Here is a 6,357-nt window from a genome sequence, read left to right on the forward strand (position 1 = left end):
GGTTAGGATAAGGTTGTTTATTTAGTGAGATGAGGATTAAACCTTTCTTGGGGTTGTTCGGATTGGATACGGACTTTCTGCCAATTCTGTTTCCCATAAACTCGTTTAAAGGGCTAACCACATGAAATTTGTTAGCGTACCCAAAATTATAGTTTTTTTAGGGACAGAATTAGTAAAACTTGGTTTTAGTAGAACAGGCAAAGAACTTTGGTCAAGGAGGCTAGCTTCCTCTTCCTGGAGATTGGATCTGCCAATCCTGACCAAATTTTGAATTGTACAGACCCACAATGCATTTCAACAAAGCCAAACACAATGTCAGAATCATACAGATTTATGCAAGGTAACCTGACATAAAAGTCAGTACTCTACAATGGTGACAGTCATACTAATGTACAATTTGTAAAAATCGAATGCAAAGCTTGGTCTGCATCTTTTGGCAAATAGCATAAGGTTGATGTTTCTAATCCTGTACATGGTACTTTGGAATCACCTTCTTCATTGAATTTTGAGGCCTGAAATTGATGTTTAAGAACGTGTTAGAAATTAAGGACAGCTGCATGCTAAATCTTATCACAGAGGTACAGAAAAAAGCAGATCAACATATTATGTTCCTTTTCTTCATATCGAAGTATCTGTCGCCTAGAAAAACTCATCCTTTAATAGTTGAGATAGTAGAGATATGAGGAGATCACTGATGGCTTCACTCAGCTTGGGTTCTTCATTAATTATCAGATACATAGTTCCTTGTCCATGTATTAGTCCCTGACAGTAGTATGGGGTTGAATATCGCAGGGCGCGTCTGTAGCCGGTAACAGTAGTAGTCCCTGACAGAGACACACAACCGGCTGTTCCCCTCTGTGGAAAGACGTGAAAGAAGAAGGTTAGGTACCATATGGAAGGACAGAGAACTTTTTCTGGCATATAAGCATACCAACCAGGCGCACCTGAATCGTTATCACGGTTTCCTCTTGGTTGTTGTGCAACCTCCCAAGGGACATTGTGCTTAGGGATATTTGGATGCCAACCAAGCTCCCCCCTTGGAAAAAAGAGGGGATACGAGAGCGGGTCATAACAGCCATCTGTGGCATGTATACTATACTTCTCGTTGGTGTCCCCATAGAGTGTAATGCTGCGGTTGAACCTGTTTGCTAGATCGCTTCCCTCGACCCAAATCGCAGCCACCTCGGATGACACGGGTCTATTATATCTTCGTTGGTCTAGCTTCTGGTCAATGTTGAGGTCTATCCGGTACTCCTCGAGGTTTTCCTTGTGGGCACCCAAACTCCTAAACTGTTGGGAGTAGGGGTTTTCCCTGAGGACGTCCACTAACTTGCTGACAACGTGCTGGTCCAATTGCTTGGTGGCCTCCTTGCGATGGCTTAAGCTTGGATCGTCATCGTAGAAGTACAACTGCAGATGTTCAGGGCGAGATCTTGGACCGAACGAGTGCACCCTGTGGTACATAGTGCCATGTGCCCGAAACGTGTACACCCCGGACTTCATGTTTGTGTAGTTGTTGTCTAGGCTGACGCCAAGGGTAGTGAAGGCAAAGTGCCCGTTGAAGAACCGAATGCTCTCCCGGAAATGCCGAGAGTCTGCATCCGCGCTAGACCATAACCTCATCAGCTCTGGGATAGGCTCGGGTTCAGCTAGCTCAATCTCCCCGTTCCGACAGCAGAAGCCGTCAGTCTCGTACTGGAACTTCTTGGCCTTGCAATGCTCGCAGTTTGCCGCGTGCTTTAGGATGTGTGTGCTGTCTGGGATGTTCGAGTAGACATAGTCGAAAGGATCTAGGTCGATAGATCCCGTGTTGGAGGATTCTACGGGCTCATCGAGGTCCGTGCTATCAGTGTCGGATGCTGCAAGCATTGTGGAGATATAACAAGTCACGATGGGATGCACATCATAAACCAATAATATAGAGGGATGAGCAGCGAAAGGCGCCTCGGAGTACCTTCACCGGCAAATAGGTAGTACTCATCATCCATGAGGTCACCGGAGAGTGCATTCTCGTCCATGATGCCGCTAAGGAAGGCCTCCATGTCAGCTGTAACATTGTTGAGCCGGTAAGTAATGGTTTTTATTGTGAGTGCACACCAGGAGGGGAGTAAACATGAGAGGGTTACCATTGGTTCCGATGGTGTACGATGGCATGCTTGATGAAGGGGAGGAAGCCGGTGAAGCAACTCCTGTGGGCGGTGCTTCTGAGCTTGTTGCTGCTCTGTTCACATCTAAGGTACTTGCATCTGGGCCTGGAGGCCTCCGCTTTTTTTGAAAGCTTGCATTACGACGATCTAGCAAAGCTGACTTCTCACCTTCTGGTATGCTTTCCCCGCGCGCTCTTCGTTTTAAGGCACTCCCTTGAATGTTCTTTGCTGTAATACTTTGTTTGTGAGCTCGCTCCCGAGCCCTACGCTGTGCTCTGCTCTCCTGCCTCTGCTCCTGGGCTTGATTCTGCTGGTCGTCTATTTGGTGATCATTGGTTTGCTGCGAGGGATTTATGAGTTCGCTGGGGGCATCATTATCATCCAGGGTACGACTAAGGTACTCGCCTGCACCGCTGTGGAGCCGTTAAATACTGGTTCAATGCACATGGACAGAACAAGTAGAGTAAAGATGGAAGGATTACCGTCTGATTCGAAGTTGTTCCCAGCCTTACTCGCAAACCGGGGGGCAGGGGCAGGAGCTGAAGCTTCGGATTCTCTGAATGCCAACGCATGAGTGCTCGACATCAGGTTGGGTGTAGCTAAGGCACCTGCATCAGGGCGCGGCATTGCAATGAATTCAGCGCAAGGGGTGTTGTGCCTAGCCGCGAGTCTCTTCTTGCGCTGAGCTAGCATGTTCTGCTTCTCCTTAGGTGATTTGTTTTGCAGACGTGTTCTTCGGCGGGTGTTTGTCTCTTGGTTGTCATGGACTGCCATATTTTGGTAGGCCGCCCTTCTAAGGGTGTTACTCTGTTGCTTCTCCTCTGGTGTCATTCGTTGCCTGGCTTCTCTTTGACGGGCACTCCTCTCCTACTCTGTTTTTTTCCTAGCTTCTCTGCGACGTGCATTGATTTCCTCCTTCTGTTCAGGTGTTAATCTATTTCGCCGTGCCATATATTGGTCTCGCCTTTTCTGTTTTCTATCTGATTTAATGATATCATTTGAAGCAATGTGCTCGGGGACAGTGTCTTCAGTGTCGAGTCCAAGTGCTATGTTTGAACCAATATTATGATCAATGCTTCTCTCTGTTCCTCGAAGTGATGCATGGTGATCATAGTAAGTGCCTTCACGAGAATGATTTCCTGAAGAACCATTTTGTTTTAACAAATGTATAAATGCAAACTGAAAAAAAGTCGTGTGTAAGGGCGATACCGATTGATGTTTCCACATGCGGCACTGGCTGAAAGGCCTTGAGATTGCTGGCTATAGGAATCATCATAGGCAGTTGCGTCGGCACATTGTCATCATCATCAGAAGACGAAACACTATAGTTAGTAGTGCCTGTTTGTTCGCGTATGAAAAAACCAGATGGTGGTCGGTGTGTATTGGTGAGTTGTGATCTGGGTGTCCTCTCATATTCGACAACTGATAAGATTAATGTAAGTTAAGTTGTGAAGTTTATTGAATACCTTATGTGCAGACATGTGATTGGCATACACATACCTTTTTTTCCTTTATCATAGAGATGCTCTCTGTCCTGTGACATCTTTCTGTCCTATAGAAGCTTAAATAAACCTGCAGTCTTTTTGCATTAAAAAATGATATGAATTGAATTACAAAAATGATATGACCTCTGGTGACTCATTTAACAGGCTTTTTGGGCTCACTTGTTCATTTTGATAGACATGTTCTTCGCATATGGTTTTAAAATGATTGTGCTATTATATGTTGACGGCTGAAGTTTGTATATTTCAGTTTATAAAGTGCAAGATTTTGTAGAAGTTCAATTTTTTAAAAAGAGGGCTTAGACATGGCGACAAGAATGAAGGTGGAGGGGAAGGAGTGGAGAGAAAGATGTCTGTCTCCACGTGGTGCGAAAAAGACTATACAGGATTCTGTATTATGCCGCGTTAAAACAATCTGGAATATAAAGGATTCTGGAGGTGAGCTTAAATGAAAGTATTTCCTTCTATCACTATTCCTGTCGCGAGGCATGTTTGTTCCCATGATGTAAAAGTAAACATGGTCTGAGGTTACCTAATCTTATACTGCAATTTCAGAATTTCCTAGATTTTTTTTTTTGACAGTTTCAACACATGTTCTTCTTACTAAAATGAACCTGCAGTCTTTTGCATTAAAAATGATATGAATTGAATTACAAAAATTATATGACCTCTGGTGACTCATTTAACAGACTTTTTGGACTCACTTGTTCATTTTGATAGACATGTTCTTCGCATATGGTTTTAAAATGATTGTGCTATTATATGTTGACGGCTGAAGTTTGTATATTTCAGTTTATAAAGTGCAAGATTTTGTAGAAGTTCAATTTTTTAAAAAGAGGGCTCAGACATGGCGACAAGAATGAAGGTGGAGGGGAAGGAGTGGAGAGAAAGATGCCTGTCTCCACGTGGTGCGAAAAAGACTACAGGATTCTGTATTATGTCGTGTTAAAACAATTTGGAATATAAAGGATTCTGGAGGTGAGCTTAAATGAAAGTATTTCCTTCTATCACTATTCATGTCACAAGGCATGTTTGAACATGGTCTGAGGTTACCTAATCTTATACTGCAATTTCAGAATTTCCTAGATTTTTTTTTGACAATTTCAACAGTCTTTTTGCATTACAAAAATGATATGGCATACTATAGGACTTTAGCAATATCCTTTACGGATCAGGGCAATATTCTTTACGGAACAGGGTCTCCAATATATGAACTTAACCGTGCGAACAGAACAGGTGGCATAACTCATTAGATTTTGTAACTTTGCGGAATAAGTGCTAATGTAGTTGGAGTAAAAGTTAAAGATGCAGTATGAGTACTAACAATATGAAGTATTGAACAGGAGTCTAGGATGGCAAACCTGGGGCGTGATGGGCAGCATGAAACATAACAAAGGTGGATATCCATCATTTGCCGTCGGAGAGGAAGAAGACGGTAGGCGGGCTCAGGAGATGACGCAGAAACAGCCGTCGAGCGAGGCGATCAGCAGAGGCTGCAGCTCCCACAGCTCGCGTTTCTGTTTTGGCGGCGTGCGCTCGCGTGTGGATGGAGCTCGTACGCCAGGAAGAATTGGCGTCTCGATGGAGCTCATACGCCAGGAAGAACTGGCGTTCGTTGGACCTCGTCCTCGTTCGTGGGTTGCGGAGCTGTTTTTTTATTGACTGGGGGCTCAGGAGATGACGCAGAAACAACCGTCGAGCGAGGCAATCAGCAGAGGCTGCAGCTCCCACAACTCGCGTTTCTGTTTTGGTGGCGTGCGCTCGCGTGTGGATGGAGCTTGTACGCCAGGAAGAACTGGCGTCTCGATTGAGCTCATATGCCAGGAAGAACTGGCGTTCGTTGGACCTCGTCCTCGTTCATGGGTTGCGGAGCTGTTTTTTTATTGACTGGGGGCTCAGGAGATGACGCAGAAACAGCCATCGAGCGAGGCGATCAGTAGAGGCTGCAGCTCCCACAGCTCGCGTTTCTGTTTTGGCGGCGTGCGCTCGCGTGTGGATGGAGCTCGTACGCCAGGAAGAACTGGCGTCTCGATGGAGCTCGTACGCCAGGAAGAACTGGCGTTCGTTGGACCTCGTCCTCGTTCATGGGTTGCGGAGCTGTTTTTTTATTGACTGGGCGCGATCGTGGGGTTCCACGGACTTGTCGTTCGTGTGTAGAACCGTGGATCTCGTACGTGGGCTGAGTTGGTGTATTCTTTTTGTTTGCGGGTGCTGAGTTGGTGATTTTTCGTACGTGGGCTGAGTTGGTGGGCTGCTGCGTGCGTGTGGCAGTTCGGGCCATGGTTTTTGTTCGAAGGGAGGGGGATCGATCGAGGTCGTACCATCACGACGTTTGATCCCCTTTAATAGTAGAGATACTAGTGTCCACTGCATACCACATACAAGTGTGCCGTTGAAAATAAAATTCATGCTGCACATGCACATGCTGCACAAATATACACAGGGTGTGTCAATGATGCTACAAGGAAACCGATAATTTCACTAGAAGTTGATCGATGATGCGGCAAGGAGACCTATAATGATGCGACAATAAAGTTCACCAGAAATTATATTAATCAAGATCTATTATCTGTACCCATCTATGTACATTACAACAAGTATATACAACCTTACATGCATCGACACACATACATCCAGAAGGAGCTGCTATGATGCATCCAACGACCAACAAAGAACAGATCGAGGAAGAACTCAACGGTGACCGACAG

The 6,357-nt window shown here is 45.3% G+C and overlaps 1 long non-coding RNA gene across 5 annotated transcripts in view; it reads left to right on the forward strand.

Annotated features, from left to right (window-relative positions):
* LOC123144647 (uncharacterized) overlaps positions 1 to 6,357 on the forward strand; it is a 54,983-nt gene that overhangs the window by 5,452 nt on the left and 43,174 nt on the right. For 2 of the 5 annotated variants that reach the window (XR_006471794.1, XR_006471797.1), the window contains 2 exons: positions 3,900 to 4,087; positions 4,442 to 4,627. This is a non-coding gene — a long non-coding RNA (uncharacterized lncRNA). Of the gene's footprint in view, positions 1 to 6; positions 4,088 to 4,441; positions 4,628 to 6,357 lie in introns of those variants that run through there. The other 3 variants (XR_006471792.1, XR_006471798.1, XR_006471796.1) reach the window with 3 other exon arrangements.

Source organism: Triticum aestivum, chromosome 6D (assembly GCF_018294505.1).
Source record: "Triticum aestivum cultivar Chinese Spring chromosome 6D, IWGSC CS RefSeq v2.1, whole genome shotgun sequence".
Taxonomy (NCBI): domain Eukaryota; kingdom Viridiplantae; phylum Streptophyta; class Magnoliopsida; order Poales; family Poaceae; genus Triticum; species Triticum aestivum.